Here is an 18,689-nt window from a genome sequence, read left to right as displayed (position 1 = left end):
CCTGGCTCGGATCCAGTGGATGTCTCTCAACTCTGTCTTTCAACCATTGGGTATCAGAAAGAGGTGCTCAAAGGTTTTCAACACCAGCTGCTAATACTACAAGCCACCATTGACCATTTAACACAATATATTCGGTCTCTTCTGCACCACGCCATGATCCTAAAAGATTTGCTCTACTGTTAATTGTACGGGTTTCCTACGACAGTGATACTACTTCTCAAACCAACCTGAAGTTTTTAACCAGGATTTGTTGAAATGTTCAAACAATCTTAGTCATTTTATTGATTTGGGATGTTTTTCAATATCCTGTGGAAGGCATGGACGCAGCTTCTCCGCTCACTCAACTCCATCAAGGCAATAAATCTGCTTCCGATCATGCCATACAGTTTCATACTCTTGCTGCATAGAGCAAATTTAATGACATTGCTTAAAAAACATTTTTTGTTCTAGTCTGTCAGCTAAACTCCAGGATGAATTATTATGCAGAGATGACTCCCTCAACTTCTCTCAGTACATTACCCTCACTATCAGACTAGACAATCTCTTATTGAAACCATGTTTCAATACCTCCCTACCAAGTCATGTACCTACAACCTCTGTTCAAGTAACAAGTCAGCAGCAACCTACAGAGGCTATGCAAATAGGACAAACTTGTGTGTGTCTCAAGAAGAACGTAGAGGACGATTACTCCATAACCTACTGTGGTGAACCAGGTCATCACTGTTCCAACTGCCCCATCAATCATGCTACCACCTCTTCACAATGTTATCGAGTGAGTCAAATCTTTAATACTTTAACAATCAGTCAAGGCTTGTCACTACACATTGTTTTGTCTATCGCTAAACAAGAATATAATTTCTCAGCATTAACTGACTCAGGAGCTGCTGCTAATGTGATACATCAGGACTTAGTGAAGCAATTGAATATCCCCATGAACAAGCGTGAACCACCTATTCCTAGAACTGCTTTTAATGATGGTCCCATGGTTAAAGGTCATTTCACTAATCAAACTCTTCCTATAAAACTCCAAGTCGGTCTGCTTCACATTGAAGAAATCACTCTGTACATCATTTCATCACCCAATCATCACAAAACCAAGTGATTCTTGGATGACTTTGGTTATCTGCTCACAATCCCTATTTTTCATGGAAGAACAAGTACTTAATCCGTTGGACTCCTCACTGTCATCTTCACTGTCTGGAACTGCCACCCAAGTTTACAGTCTGCACAACTCATCTCACCGAGAACCTCCCTTTATTGCCGAACAATGTCCCCAATATGAATACTGACTTGGCAGAGGTTTTTATTAAAGAGAAGGCCACCCTGTTACATCCTCAATGATATTGAGACTGTGCTATCGACATTCCTCCTATCACTTCTCCACCCAAGAGCCGTGTTTACCCACTGTCCATCCCAGAGCCTTGGTGTCCATGGAAGAGTACATTAACGAGGCCCTGTCTTATGGATTTATTAGACCCTCTACTTCTCCAGCTGCATCCAGATTCTTCTTTGCTGACAAGAAAGATGGTGGCTTAAGACCTTGTATTGACACTCAATGCAATTACTGTTTAAGAACCACCATCCACTACCACTTATTCCTTCTTCCCTGGAACAATTACGAGATACTTCACTAAATTGTACCTCAGATCTGCTTACAACCTCAACACCCGAGAGGGTGATGAATGGAAAACAGCATTTCTCACCACCATGGGGCACTACAAATACTTGGTAATGCCATACAGGCTCTTCAACTCACCTTCCATTTTCCAATCTTTCATCATTGAAGTCTTCAAGGATCTCCTGAATCAATATGTGATAGTCTACATAGCCGACATCTTGATCTATTCACGGTCGATGGAAGGAACATATCTACCATGTAAGAAAGGTCTTGTCATGCTTACTCCAGAATAATCTTTTCGTCAAAGCCGAGAAGTGTGAATTTCATGTAATTTCCACCATGTTCTTGGGTATAATATTAGTCACTTCGGAGTAGAGATGGATCTCACCAAAGTAAAAGCCGTCATTGACTGTCCCACACCCACCACAGTAAATTAATTACAATGATTTCAAGGCTTCACTAATTTCTACCACAGATTAATCCGTAACTACACTAACATTGCTGCACCCATCACCACCCTTCTTAAAGGAAAACCCAAGAAGTTGGCATGGACAGAGGCAGCAACATCCACCCTCAATAGACTCAATGCCAGTTTTACCTCAGCCCCTATTCTCAAGCATTCCGACCCTCAACTTCCCTTCATCGTAGAGGTCGACACCTCTGATACTGGAATTGGTGCTGTTCTTTCCCAACATCATGGAAACCGAGACAAACTACACCCCTGTACATTTTTCTCCTGGAAATTAACCTCAGCAGAGCGCAATTACGACATCGGTAACAAAGAATTACTGTCTATCAAAGCTGCTCTAGAAGAGAGGCGACACTGGCTAGAAGGCGTACTTCATCCATTTCAAGTCATCACAGATCATAAAAATTAAATATATCAAGGAAGCCAAGAGATTGAATCCTCGCCTGGCCAGATGTGCACTCTTCTTCACTCGGTTCAATTTCACAGTCACAACTCATCCAGGAAGTATGAATAGTAAAGCAGATGCTTTGACACCTATCTATGAATCTGTTGAGACACATATCAGTCCAGAGAAAGCCACCTCTGGCTATCATCCACAAGCTAATGGCCATGTAAAATGGCTTAATCAAGAGATCGGTAGATACCTACAATCATACTGCAGCAAGGAACAGTGGAAGTGGAGCATCTTCCTCCCATGGGCAGAATATGCTCAAAATTCCCTCACACACTCCTCTACAGGGCATCCGTAACATTTAAACAGGTATTTGAATGTAGACCCGCAAATGGAATCCTCTCAGCCTACCTCATCCTCACACTGTACATATTTATACATTTTAAAACATTTAAATGTTCAGTGTGAACCATAAACTCAAGAGAACTGCTTAGGGCCAGAATAAGTAAATAAAATGTTAAACCTGTACACACACACACACACACACAGACATGCACACGCGCACACACACACACACACATTTTGATTAGTTGTGCAGTGTAAATGGAATAACAGAGCACATGCTCAAATAAGCATATGAGCAGTCGTATGTCAGTAAGACAGGTGTCGTTACATATTTTTTATTTTAGTACCAACTTGGAACCGAAGTACCGGTACTTTTGACATCACTAGTAGTTAGCTACACTGCTTGGCCAAAAAAAAGTCACAGTTTGCATTTAAGGCAGTGTTATGATCTGGGGTTGATTCAATTGTTCAGATCAACTTTATGCAGCAATACAATATCAGCTGACTACCTGAATGTACTGAAAAACCAGATTATCCCATCAATTGTTTTTTTTCCTGATGGCATGGGCATATTCCAGGATGATTTTTTGGCTCAAATTGTGAAAGAGGGGTTTAGGGAGCATGAGGAATCATTTTGACACATGAATTGGACACCACAGAGTCCTGACCTTAAACCCATTGAAAGACTTTGGGATGTGCTGGAGAAGATGTTACGGAATGGTTTGAGTCTCCTGTCATCAATACAAGATTTCGGCCAAAACTTAATGCAGTTCAGGATGGAAATAAATGTTGTGACGTTACATAAGGTTGTCAAAACAATGCCATGATTAATACGCACTGTAATCAAAGCTAAAGGCAGACAAACTAAATATTACATTTACATTTATGCATTTTGCAGACGCTTTTATCCAAAGCGACAGTGCACTTATTACAGGGACAATCCCCCTGGAGCAACCTGGAGTTAAGTGTCTTGCACAAGGACACAATGGTGGTGGCCGTGAGGTTCGATCAGCGACCTTCTGATTAACAGTTTAGTGCTTTTAGCCCACTACGCCACCACCACGCCATATTAGAGTATGCAACTTTTTTTTGGGGCCAGGCAATGAACATTAGTAGCTTAGTGTAGCTAATTATTTTTTAAAAGGGCAGCTTGACAGTAGACAGCGTGTAGCTGAACAAGCCACAGTTTCAAAGTAGCTTCCAAGTACAAGTTCATGCTTATATATCTTAAACACACACATGCGCGCAAACACACAGCAACAAGAACTCGTAGTGCATGCAATCAAGAAATGCAACCTGCATGTGTGTTAATGATTCTATCATTAACACTGATTGACGGTGTGCAGTAAGATAATGGATGCAGAGGAATTTTGCAGTCTGTGGTTGCCAAATATAGCACATGGATGCATAATGATGTCCCTAAAGGAATGTTAGAGGAAAAACACCCACCAGTTAAACTGAGGAAACGAATAATAAAGAAAATCAAGATATATATCCATGTTTACAAAAATGTTCATTTTTATATATAAAAAAAGAGAAAATTGGTGACAAAAAACAAACAGTATAGTATGAGGATGGCAATTCAGTGTCCCATACTGAAACAAATACTAAAAATTAAATCATCAATGTTTTGATAGTGCCTGGGAGGCTCAGTGTTTATACTTTTGGGGGAGGTAAACCCACGAATGGCTTACTTATTGTTGTCAATGAACAATATACTGGTAGTGTATTTTGACATAAAAAATGTTAGACACTTCACCTTTAAGGATTAGTTTATCCAAAACTTTAAATAATTTTATTGTTTATTGACTCTCATGCCGTTCTCAATCCACATGACTTTCTTCCTTCCGTGGAATAAGAAAGAAGTCATTTTGAATACTGTAATGTGTTGATTGATTTAAGTTGTTCATATGGCAATTTCTTCAATGATACAGTTCACAAAACATTTCTGAATTATTTGTTCTTTAATCGGACTGATCCATTCTTATTATTTCTCTAAGATTACCAGTGAATAATGACAAATATTGAAGAGTTGAGATGAATATAGTCCAGCAGTCATATGGTGCAATTTTATAACACTTTTTACCAGAATATTCCACAAAACCTGCCTAAATGTTTATAGTACAGATTAGTCATGTGGCCAGTGCATTTATAACCTGAATCAATATACAGAACATTTAATATATTGTATATAATATGCTCTCTAGTTTCAGCTGTAGTTTTTAGTCAAATCTAGCATTGACCTTAATCACAAGATCACTGCATGTGCAATGCACACTTTCCTTGTTTCGTCACATCCACTTGCAAGCTTCTATATGCACTATCAGCAAGTTCCAAGATGCTTGTCATTGGTTAGTTTTGGAGGCAAGTTTTTTTTAAGTGCACTTAGTTGCTTACAATGCTTTTTCTCAGTCTGAGAGCAATGTGAGTTGATAGGAATTTTAAAGAGCATGCAAACTAACATTTCTCTGCATTTAAAGTGCTTATAAGCTCAAGAGTTTACGAGAACTGTTTGGACCCACTTACTTTAATTTTCCCCATGAGAAGTTTTTATTTCCCATAAAAGAGATATTTTGTTCACAGTGTTCACGCTGCTCTTGTCCAGGTAACAAAAGCATATAGTGACCAGGGGCTGTCAAGCTCTAAAAAAGAGAAAAAGTACAATAATAGTTGTCTATACTGTGCCATACAAAGTCTTCTAAAGTTGTTAATCAATAAAGATGAATAAAGAGGTGAGGCATAACTCTAAAAAATGGATGAGGTACTGGGGGTATGCATTAAAGGGTTTTGTTTACTTCTTTATACAATGCATTTTTTTTAACCGGCAAAATAAGGACCTTTCAAAGGTATGAATACCACAGCCAAATGGTATTCCAGAATCCTTTACTGGTTTTGGCAATATAGTTTCAGCAACACCAGTGCACTGGATTGAGCTGCAGCACCGCCATAGGAAGCGTGACCAAAAGCTCATACTGTATCTTTTTGGTCTGTCAGTTATCTTCTTCTTTTTTTCCTTCAGAAAGAAATAATCTGTAAAAAACTTTGGGCTGTCAACGGGTATATGTTTGTGCCTGGTGCAAATAGGTCCATAGAAATCCATTGTTTCTGTTCAAAATCTATTTTAGTATTGGTGTGAATTGGCCTTTAGACAAGGAAATGGCAGTCCATCAAATCAGTCTTGCATATGCAGCATAGGCACATGAGTTTGGCTTTGTCTCAAGAGGAAAACCATCTTAAATTCATTCAGAGACTCTGACCTCAGAGTGTAAAGTAAGGAATAGCATATTTGCCACTTCCTGAAATAAAGATGAAACATTTATGACTACAAGGCAGGAGGTGAGATTGAGTGTGTGAGAGAAAAACAAGAAGGGCAATTATTTGTGAGCACTTTGTCTTCAACATATTACGGCCATGTGTGGAATTACACACCTCAGCCATATAAATGAAGTAATCTAGTTAAATAGTTTATGATTTATCCATGCCAACAGTGAGGAAACACAGTGTTCTAATTGTAAGGAGTCTGTGGCAGCGAGGGCGTTGTCGAGCATTCGTCCGGAGAGAAAGCGGTAAGTGCACACACCTGAGCACTATAATATCTAACACCTGTTTCTGATTGCAGTAAGCACTGGGGAGAGTGATAAAAAGAGGGATCATGCCAGAGACGAGGAGAGAGAGTCGAGTGTGTTTAAAGAACTGTTCTGCTGAAAAGCAATTTGTTTGTTTGAGTGTATAAATAAACCTACCATTTGAGTTTGAAGTTCCCCGTCCTCCGGTTCCTCCTTCTAAGGGTGAAAAAGACCCATTACTGGGTCGTTCAAAAGAAGAAAAAATGCAGCACAATGAATAGAACAGGTTTATCAATGTGCCTTTTTAAATGTTGAAGTTCTTTTTAATTTGACATGACATCTAAAATTGTGGCACTCCTGCACCAGATGCTAAAAAATATGAGAAGAAGGGATGTCCGGGGATGTCCGATACCATGATATTGTGTCCTATACCTTGCTCATGTACTGGTACTTGTACTCGTAAAAATGCTCTGATACCAAAAACCGATACCAACTGACATATGTCATTATTTAAATATTCAGCTCACAAATTAAAATCAAGTTTTGTCTCAGTGAGATTATTGAACTGCAAATGCAGTGATTCAATGAGATAAATACTGTGTATAGTTTGCATGTAATTTCAATGTGAATGCTTGTGAATGTGTGGAGACGGTGTTGTGCTGATGCCGGCTTCTCCTACCTTTTAAATCTCCTCCTGACTCATACAGGGAAAACATCATCATGAGCATTGCACGCTCTGTTTGTAGCAGATAACAGTAAACACAGTGCAAATTTAAATTGTAGAACAAGGCACATACTGAGTACACACTTATTTAAAAGGTAAATGGTCTGCACTTATATGGGGGGGGGTGTAGAATTTCTCAGGATTCCATCACAAGTGTGGAGACCAGATGATATTTTTAAGAGTTATTGCTTGTTCCAGAATGTTCTGCTTGATGGATTCGAGTTGAGGCTGTCATTAACATCACTGTTTAGCCCCCAAACTGCATTTGGAGCTGACTGGTTAAGAAGGTCTCCTTTATTCCCTATATGTCACTGATTCATTGCGGTTCAGTGAAGGCTGTTTTGTAGTCTGCCTCCTCCATGGCTTCATATCTAAGGGGTGGCTTCTCTTGAAAGATACCTATTTATCATTCTGGCAGTTGGACTGATCAATTGGGCAGTGATTCAGTCTGTTTGTTCAGGAGATGAATGGAGGAGGTGACTGAATGCTTGACTCCAGGCCACCTTCAAAACACAGGATTACTGGTTGACATCTAAGATGATATATAATAATTAAAATCCTGCAAGATTACTTTACTGATAAGAAATCAGAATTCACCTTAAAGGGAAAATTTAAGTGAAAATTACATCAATATTTTCTCTTATAATATTCTCACCCTCATGTCGTTCCAAACCTTCCATTGAGCACAAAAGGAGATGTTTGTTTTGTTTTTCAATAATAATAAAAAAATAATCTTGGTTTCTGTTAAAGGTGCAGTAAGTTTGATTTGTATTTTTTTTTTTTTGTTAAACCACACATAAAACGTCCCTATTTCCCAACAGATGTTCCTGAAATAGATGTTTTGAACCTTACATTCTGTGTACTGCACCTAGGCAGTGATCAGAGTCTTCTGTAAATATTTAGTTTAGATGTGGGGTTATTTATTGGGTGCAACTCACACACACTAGCAATGCATAAGTTACCTTAAGTAACATCTAGGTTAGGGATGTAACCTCCGTTCCCTTATGGAGGGGACGAGACGTTGTGTCGAAGAAGCAACACTAGGAGTCTCTCTTGAGCGCCGAATATACCTCTGATCAGTAAGAGGCAGCTTCATACACACTCAAGGTGGACGGGGACAGCCTCCCCTCCAACCTCTCCTGCAGAAATGAGAGCACTGACCTGACTGCGCAGCTTTGTGGGTCTTCGGCCTGAGAAGAACACCAATTCGCGAACAAGCGCCACTTTAGGGTGTAAAGTTGTCTGGTAGAAGGGGCTCTGGCTTGGTTGATCATGTCTACGACAGCAGGTGGTAGATCAGCTAGATCTTATGCATCCCGTTCCGGGGCCAGACGTGGAGGTTCCAGAGGTCTGGTTGCGAATGCCAGAGCGTGCCCCGTCCCTGAAAAAGAAGGGAATTTGCCAGGGAGGGGCTGTCGCGAGGAGTACGAGGTCCGAGAACCAAGCCCGGGTGGGCCAATAGGGAGCCACTAGAGTGACTTGTTCCTTGTTCCTTTCCAACGGCCAGCGGCTGCGTGCCCGTTGCACACAGTGCCCCAACCCAATTTGGAGGCGTCGGGCGTGACCAGGACGCGTCGGTACACCTGCTGCAAGAGGTCTGAAAGCAGAGGTCTGTCCAGGGTTTGAATGTTTGGCGGCAGGTGGGGGTGACCATCACTGGGTGCATGCCACGGTGCCTTGCTCATCTCGGGACTCGAGTCTGGAGCCAGTGCTGAAGCGGTCTCATATGCATCATGAAACGTGAAACGTAGAAAGGGTCGATGTCAAGGCAATATTGAGACGTGGAAGTACACGTCCTTCAGGTCTACCGCTGCGAGCCACTCTAGCTGCTGGATGCAATTAAGATGTGTTTTTGCGTGAGTATTTTGAACAGGACTTTGTGCAAAGCCTGGTTGAAAACTTGCAAGTCCAAGATTGGTCGTAAACCGCCGCCTTTCTTGGGTACGATGAATTAAGGGCTGTAGAAACCTTCTTCATCTCGGTTGGAGGGACAGGCTCTATTGCGTCTTTGAGTAAGAGGGTCACAATTTCTGCACGCAGGGAACTGGCATGTTCGCCGTGTACTGCGGTAAAGTGGAAGGGGGGGCCTGGCAAATTGAATTGCATAACCGAGTCGAATGGTCCTGGCCAGTCAGAAGTGAGAGCCACGCACCCAAATTCCAAGCTAGGGGCACTAAGGGGATGGTTATTTTTGACATACCCTGGGCGGAGCAGGTAGTATGGCGTCGGGAGGCAAAGGTGCGTCCCGAGGCTATGGTGCTGAGAAAAGACTCAAAGCACTTACCTTGCTCCGCACACCCGGCATGGGGTGGGTTAGTGACTGAGAAGGAGGTCCGGTGGTGGCGTCCTCTAGCTCGTCAGAACTGGCCGGCCGGGGAACAGTCGTGGCAGGCTGGTTGTGAGACGAGCCGCTGTTGCCTCGAGCCCGGACGGAAGTCAACAAGTATGCCGGGGGGCGGGTGGTTTTCGGGGGTGTACCCGGTGAAAATGAGCCCGCTGCCATCCCCAGATCGCCTCCATCACCAGCCGCATCATGCTCAATCCCGTGGAAAGAAGGAGCGACGCGGGGGGGTGGCTGGAGTGAGAGAAAGCCGCGACCGCAGCGTTGCCATGGTCATGTTCTCGCAGTGAGAACATGAACCATCCACAAATGCTGCCTCTGTGATTGCAACCCAGACACACGAGACAGCACCTGTGGCCATCTGAAGCGGAGAGCACTCTACCGCGGAAAAGCATCTTTATAAAGACGCGTCCTGAAAAGGACGTTCAACGCTGCTGTTTATGGCTCTTTTAGAGATAAAAAATACTCTTTTAGAGAAAATCACTCTTTTAACAAGCAACTCTTTTAGTTTGTGCTGTCGAAGCACTCAGGGGCAAACTGCACTGCCGTGCAGAGAAGGAGAAAGCCGTGTTGTGTGATTCGCAGCTCGCTGCATACACGACCATCTGCTCCGAAGAAAATTTCTGAATGAAACAGACGTATTTCCCCGCCTTTATACCAGTATGTCCGGGGGCGAATTCATGCAATTTCTCATTGACCTTTTTTCATAGATCAGAGTTATTTTCGGCGCTCAAGAGAGACCCCTAGTGTCGCTTCTTCGACACAATGTCGAAGTGAGCGACGGGGGGGGGGGACTTAGTCCCAATTGATGCTACACCTAGGCTAGGCTGTTATGCAAAACTGGTGCAATTGCTTTTATATTCTCTCAAATGTCCTGTTTACTCATTCAATATTTATGTTTGTTCTGTACTATCAGTGTGTATTTTACATCCAATTCCTTGGTGAGAAATAGCTTGAGCAGTGTTGAATAAACCTAATTGAGCACATAATACTTTGATTTACATTTTAATGAATTAAACATACAGTGACCTAGCTGTCAGACTCCTCAAATAATTCAGATTGCACACTACCTGCCAAGTTTTGCATAAACATCCATAATTCACATCTCATCACAATGGTTTTTGTTATTATTATTTTGATTTATGCAGGCATTTTATGAAATACCCCACCACACACACACACAAACACACACGCACACTTAGATTCACGCCTAAATATGGTTTATTGAAAAGACAGTCACTATTCATGGCTACTTATTGGAATTTGACCCTGTTTTGAAATGAATTTCCTGAAATTAGCTCTACCTATAAAGGTGATTCTCCAAATGTTTTTTGTGTGGGTTGCATTCATGTTAGCCACTCTGCGTTTGTCTCGAGAACTCAAATTTGAAGGAGTGCCTGGTTGATGCGCTCGCACGGATCCTGTCAATGGAGCTCACATTTCGTGGGAAGCCCACGCCGCACAGATAGCAGAGCACAGTTTGGTTTCAAAGACCCCCCGCACATCCCACATGAAAAGCATATTTAGTGCTCATAAAGTCAAATGAATGTAATTTGGTTGCTTCATAACCTAGCGGAAATGCGTATGGATGTGGCTGACATGAGAGTATTAAAATAAAGGCACATCTTAAAAATTAATTATATCGGATTTACATGTAGTATCGATAACATTGTTCGTCATTGGATAATTGCATCGATCCAGATAGATGGTTCATTACACCTCTAATGGATAACTCTTAGCTTCTTGACTTTTTTGGAGGGAAGCTGTATCTGATTTAGAGAGAAACCCACCCCCTTCTGACATAGTGGTCAACCATATTATTTTTGTTTATTATAAAATATCCTGTTTCTGTTAAAGGTGCAGTAAGTTTTCTTTGTTTTGTTTGGTTTGGTTTTATTTTGTTTTGTTTGGTCCAGATCACAACACTAAAAAATGCTGCAATTTTGCAAACATGTCATTTCAGTTTATAGTGACCAGTGACATTGTGTTTCAGTGTGTGTGTGTGTGTGTGTGTGTGTGTGTGTGTGTGTCTGTGTGAATGTTGGCTTTTCCCAAAATGTTTTTGTTAATGATGTGTTACAAACTTATGTGTGCTTCACTAAAGCAAATATTTTGTATTGTTGATTTTTGTTTTACTTTGTTTTCTTTTAAGTTCCATAAAAATCATCCTGTTTATGTTAAAGGTGCAATAAGTTTGTTTTGTTTGTCTGTCATAAAAAATATTCTTGTTTCTGTTAAAGGTGTAGTGAGTTTGTGTTGTGTTGTTTACCATAAAAGTTCATCCTGTTCCTGTTAAAAATGCATTAAGTTTTTTTTTTTTTGTTTACAATAAAATATAATCCTGTTTCTGTTAAAGGTGCAGTAAGTTTGTTTTGTTTTGTTTGCAATAAAATACCACCCTGTTCCCCATCTGTCGCTCACTTTTGAGGGGTCTCTCTTGAGAGCCTCGCGTATCTCTGAACTTGAGAAAAGGCCAATGAGAAATTGGCAGACAGAATTTGCATGTCCCACCCCCGGACATATGGGTATAAAGGGAGGGAAATTAGTCTGTCCATTCAGATTTTTCCTTTGGAGCCAAGCGGTTGTGTGATCACAGCGGCATTGAACGTCCTTTTCAGGATGCGTCTTTATAAAGATGCCCTTCTGCCCCTCTGTAGTTACTGGATGCGGTCGAGTTCTCTCCACACCAAATGGTCACAGATGCTGCCTCGTGTGTCTGAATTCTGCCCGGTCTCGGGGTGACAGCGGCTCAGAGTGTTCCGGCGTCTGACACGGAAGACTCGATTGGGCTGCCACCTATGGGTCAGCAGTCTGAGGCTGATGCCCAGATGGCCAAAATGCTTGCCCGGGCCGCCGTCAGCGTGGGGTTGGACTGTGCACGCCCCCTGTCTCTCGAACATCCTCGAGGACCCGGAAGGCTCCCAAGCGTTCCTGAGATGGACGACCCAGGGAACGAGATGTTTGCTCCGGAGCTGGTAAGCAGACCACTCTGTCCCCCGGTGGAGGGCCGGGAGGACAATCCTCAGTTCAGTTTGTTTTCTTTGCCGCACCCCCTTTGGGCTGCGGTACCTACAATCAAAATAAAAGACCAATTTCCTCTTTCTCTGGGTCACCTGGCCCGCAAATGCCATTCTCACGACAACCCGGTGCCACACCTCAACAGTACTGACCCCCGCCTCCGGACTCACGACTGCTGCCCCCTGGCCGGCCGGATCTGACGAGTCCAGAGGATGCCTACACAGGACCTACTCCTCAGTCACTAACCCGCCCCCTGCCGGGTGTGAGGAGCAAGGTAAGAGCTTTGAGTCTTCTTTCAGCACCAGAGCCTCAGGACACGCTTCTGCCTCCTGACGCCACATTGCCGGCTCCGCCCCGCTGTGAAGCCTCGCCAGGTACATCAATAATGCTTGTCCCCTTAATGCCCCTCGCACAGAGCTTGGACGCGCAGCTTTCACTTACCAACCCGTCGAGCTAGTTGGCCAGGACCAACCGACTTGGCTACACGATTCAGTTCGTCAGGCCCCCACCCCCTTTCGCCGGCATCCGCTTTTACTCTGTGCACGGCGAAGATGCCAACACCCCGCATGTGGAGATCGCGACACTTCTACTCAAAGCCGATCTTGGACTTGTGAGTTTTCAACCGGGCCCTGCACAAACTCCTGTTCAAAATGCTCACACAAAGACACATTCTAACGCGTCCGGCAACAACATTGGTTCACAGCGGAAGACCTGAAGGACGCATACTTCCACGTCTCTATCTTGCCTCGACACCAACCCTTTCTACGGTTTGCGTTCGACGGCCAGGCGTATCAGTACAAGGTACTCCCCTTTCGGCATGTCCCTGTCCCCTCGCGTCTTCACGAAGGTCGCAGAGGCAGCTCTTGCCCCACTAAGGGAAGTGGGCATCCCATACTCAACTAAGTCGATGACTGGCTCATCCTGGTCCACTAGAGTTACTATTCGCCCACAGGGACCAGGTGATTCAGGTCAACAGGGAAAGAGCAAGCTTGACCCCTTTCAGAGCATCTCTGCATGGAGTTAGACTCAGTTTCAATGACAACGTGCCTCACCAATGAGTGCGTGCAGTCAGTGCTGAAATGCCTCACCTTATTCAAGCCAGGCATGGCGGTTCCTCTAAAACATTTTCCACACTCGACGAGAAGTGTGGCATCCTCGTGGGGACCTCCCTAGCAGACATCTGCAGAGCAGCGGGCTGGGGAACACCCAACACCTTTGCGAGATTCTACAATCTCAGGGTTGAGTCGGTCTCGTCCCGTGTTTTGTCAGGTCCGAGTCGGTAGAACTCGGTAATACAGAACAGCCAACGGGTGTTCCGCTTGCACCTAGCGCCCTTCACCAAGTTGATCCAGTGTGCTATCTCTCCCAGTTTAGCCACTAAGCTCTCGCTTCCTGGACGTTCTTCCTCCCTAGCCTTCTTGCCTGCAAATTCACCGGAGGAATTTGCGACCAGACCCACTACAAGTCGCAAGTACCCTGTATTGGTCTAGGGCTCCACAGGCTTAATTCTCTCTTCAGGCAACTTCCTGTGATGTATTTTCCATGGTACGGTCCCCGTTGTCAGCGGACCCGCGTCTCCCTTGGGCATGCCCTCTGTCCCCGTCGCCATGTTTGTAGAGCTCCTCCCTCATCAGGTAGGACCTGCCACTCCCACTTATGGCTTGACAACCCATGTGGTATATTGGCCACATACCACCTTCCACTAGTCTGGGCAGGATGTGGTCTCCACAGAAATTGTATTTCCCCCTGAAATAATAGGATTGGGAAAAATCGCCATCCCCGACACTCGCATAGCCGCTTTATGCGAGAAACATAGAGGGAGAAAAAGCTGCGGCTGGCTGGCTTGCTCCCATTATGGTTATGTATGTGTCCCCTTTGCCACGACACTAGACCTACCACTGTAAATGGCCGTACCTTATTCTCAGCTCCTCAGTGCAAAAACCTGACTGACAGATGCACTCCCGCTTCCCTTTATACCCGTATGTCCAGGGGCAGGACATGCAAATTCTGTCTGCCAATGTCTCATTGGCCTTTTCTCAAGTTCAGAGGTACGTGATGCTCTCAAGAAAGACCCCTTGTGTCACTACATTCGACACAATGACTCATTCCCTTCATCAGGGAACGGAGGTTACAACAGTAACCATGACGTTTCTGTTAAAGGTGCAGTAAGTTTGTTTTGTATCTTGTTTTGTTAAACCACACATAAAACGTCCCTATTTCCTGACAGATTTTCCTGAAATAGATGTTTTGAACTTTATGTTCTGTAAACAGTAAAAACAAAAGTCAGGAGAAACCTTTTTTAGCTAATCAGGAAACAGCCATTCAAAAATGCTCTCTGCTTGTCAATTATTTTACACATTAATGTTTGCTTTGGAGGGCAGGGTTTTGAAGATTGGGCTTGTGGACGAAGGGATGCGATTTGTTTATACAGGTTTATTATCAGGTGATGTATTATGATATTTAATAAGACTTTATTTCTTGGTGTAAGTGCGTCAACAAAACATGTCAGCATTTCCAGGGGGCTGTGTCTTGGTGGCATTTAAAATGCTTTAAAAGAGCAAGCGGGCAAAGCTTTCTACTTGAACCCTGTTTGTGATTAATGACCTTATTTAATTAATGACCTGCCTCTGTTGTGGTGCATCCATGTTCCCTCAGGCCTCATTTTAAATTCCCCTCCACCAGTTTCTCTATTTCCACTCTCTAACATTGCTAATTTAGATTAATTACACATCCCTCATTGCAAATATTCATGCAGTGCCTGTTATTAAGTCCAAAATATACATTATTGGTATCCCTACAGATATCCTCGCATTGCCTATTACCTACAGGCGCAGCACAAGCCAATCAAACTTAATATGGTCTTCTTTTTCTTCCTTCGATTACCCAGAGGTGTGATCTTTGTGTGTGTGTCTGTGTGTGTGTATGACGGAGAGAGAGAGAAGAGAGAGAGAGAGAGAGAGAAAGAGAGCAAGTGAGTGAAAACAGAAATACACATATTTTCATGCAGTACTCTGTTATATAATCAACAATCCACTCCTTGCAGATAGCCCTCTAGTATATTAGTTTGTCATCAGAGCATACTCTAAGTTATGGGAATGGCAAATAACAGTGTTTAACATCCAGACATTTTTAAATAGCGTGTCAGAGCTCTGTGTCCTTTCATGTGGGCACTCTACTTCCACAGGGGTTCTGCTTTTCCAGGAGGAAACTGCTTTGCATGGCATGATTCCCTGTGTAGAGCACACCAATTGCTGCCTCATATCAGAACCCTTGTTTATATGTCAATTACTGAACAAATTAATACAGCGCAGTGAAAAATAATTCTGGTGAAGACATCAGTAGTGCCTGTTTGCTTACTCATTTATGTTTTACTCCAAATAAACTAATAATAGATTTAGACCTTTTAGAGCATTCTTTGCAGCTGAAGGGCCAACAATTGAAAATTCTTTTTAATTAATCATGGATGGTAATTATGCTTCCTATGGCATTTGCCACTACATCCATTGCAGCTAAGAGAGACATATGGAGCATATGTTTTCGGAGGAATCCACTGTGCTTAGGGGTGCATTATGAAATTCACAAATATACACCATGCAGAGATTTTTCTAAAAAGGTTCTGTCACTTTGAATTGAGCCTGTATTGGTTATTTTCAAATGTTTTTCTTCAGTTTTGACATGTCCATGTTGTTTTGATATTATGGTACAATCTGGAAAAACATTTATTTAAGCAATAAGATAAGAAAGTCTGTGCTATATGGTGAATATAATCATAGTTACTGCATTGCAATATTTATAATATCATTCATTAAAAGAATAGTTCACCCAAAAATTCTAACAATGTTTTATTCACCCTGTTGTTGTTTGTTTCAAAATCGTATGACTGTCTTTCTTCCAATTGAACACAAAAGGAGATGCTACATATATGTAGGCAGCATGTCAGTCTCAGTCGCCATTCAGTGAGAGTGAATGCTGACTTAGAATGTTAATATCTTTCAAAAAAATTATTGTAATGGCAAGTAACTGAAACTTTGAGTATTAGACAATAATAAGACTCCTGTTCAAGCATGAAACCTATCAAGCGGTTGGACAGATTTTCTCTTGTTCAGAAAACCTAAGATTTAATGTGAACACTTTACAATATGATTCAATTAGTTAACATTACAAAATGCTTAGGCTTCATGAACAAACAATGAACAATATATATATATATATATATAGATCATTTATATATCTGTCACAAACGCTTTCGAGAGCACCTCACGATCGCCACGAGATCTGATTCACCTGAGTTCTAATCACCCATGCACCCACATACCGGGCTTGATTAAATTTACAGCTGATTCCCATCCCTGGTCCCGCTATTTAAGCTTCACGCAGTTACACACTCAGGGCGAAGTCTTGTTTGTTCCGGATACTCTACTGAGCGTTCTACGACCATTCTTGTTTGATTATTTGCCTACCGACCTTGCTTTGCCTATTGACTACGGTTGAACACTGCCTACCTACCTAAACCTTGCCTGTCTCCTCGTGACTACCCTTTGCTGCCTGCCCTGACATCCTGCTTCACTCACTACGCTCCTGCTCTGCCTACGTTTGCCCTGATACCCCCATTGCCTGACCATTGCCTGCCTATATCTGTGAGTTTCAATAAAACACTGCTTATGGATCCCAACCTACCTGAGTCTTTGTTACAATATCATAAGGGAACCTAGGTTACATACGTAACTGAGACGTTCCCTTAAGATTCAGTTCACTTGACATTGCATCACTAAGCTAACACTATAGGGTCCCATCATGCTGCATTACATGACAAAACCCTCCTAGAGAGGAAGCATGACCATCATGAGTATCCCACAATTGAATGACTCTCATAGTGAGCCAAGAGGGGAACACTTAGAATGGATATATGAACTATAGTCATATAATATGAATTAACCCCTTCGTTAATAATAACATTTGTTGTGTAAAATGACGGGTGCCCATAAGAGGGGCATAAGTATATTTTTGTCCAACGAACTAGCGAGCGCTCTAGACATCGAGGATGTTCTTAGGTTTCCCATCGGCGCTGGGCTTGCACTGAGGTGGCTGCCTTTGTTTGGGCCACAGTTTGCATGGCTTTATTGGTGACAACTTTTACAGGCTTGGGGTTTGGCCCGAAACAGAGCAGGAGTGAGCCAGTTGTGATGAAGGATTGCTCCGTTTTGGCATAAAATGTCTCATAGCCTGCGAGTGTTGATGAGTCGTAATGTAGTGCTCAGCAAACCTATCTAAAGGGCTGCCGAATAGGCCGGCTGGAGACACCGTAGCATCAAAGAGAGCGTCTTTTTCCACGTAACTCATTTCTGTGAGATCCAGCCAGAAGTGATTATCCAAAACCATCAGGTTGCCCACTGACTTGCCAATGGCCTGTGCAGTAACTTAGTGGCTCAAAGCGCCAAGTCAGTAGCTGTGGGGAGCTCTTTGAACATCTTTGGATCGGTTGTGCATTACTGCAGGGGAGCAACAAATTGTTTAACGCAACAAATTTATTTTAACGGTGTAATCGTGTAATATGACCCTTTGTATAAACCGTAGAAGCAGGTAAATTTGCGCAAATGGCACTAATGTCACATGCATTGACCGTCGGGAAAACAGATGGTGGAAGACTTTATGCTAATACCTACAGTACGCCAAGCATTTCATCAATGTAGCAAAGCAGAAGAACATGCCCACAAAGCACAGATAGTGCTCGGAACATTGTAACATGATTGCAGCGGCAAGACAACTGCCATTTGAACACCTGCCTTGCATTGTGAGGTGCGGTATGAGCGCGAGGCTAAAGTTGCGAGGCGAGCATGAAGCAAATGTTGCAGGGTGCAGTGCTAACGCAACTTGAAAGTGTGAGCGCAAGGCTGGTGTGTCTGGTATCTGGTGCCCCCCTAGGTAGTTGGTGTCCTACACAGACTGCGTAATATGCGTATAGAGAGTGGCGGTACTGATTACCGGCTAACGGAAACCCTACTGCTCTCTCCAAAGTTCTGTCACAGTGTCTCTGTTTAGTGCACTAGCCAATGCAGAAGTTTGAGACATTGCTGGAACCCTGTAGGTAATCTACACCCCACCAGTTACAATTGTGACCGGGCTTTAAAATGAGTTCTATTATATATTTTGCACAAAGTTGTCAATTGTAAATGACTGTGCAGACTTTTTTGTATGTCTGTCAAAACTCCACAAAATA

Source organism: Xyrauchen texanus, chromosome 13 (genome assembly GCF_025860055.1).
Source record: "Xyrauchen texanus isolate HMW12.3.18 chromosome 13, RBS_HiC_50CHRs, whole genome shotgun sequence".
NCBI classification, from domain to species: Eukaryota; Metazoa; Chordata; class Actinopteri; order Cypriniformes; family Catostomidae; genus Xyrauchen; species Xyrauchen texanus.
Note: the sequence above shows the minus strand (reverse complement) of the source record.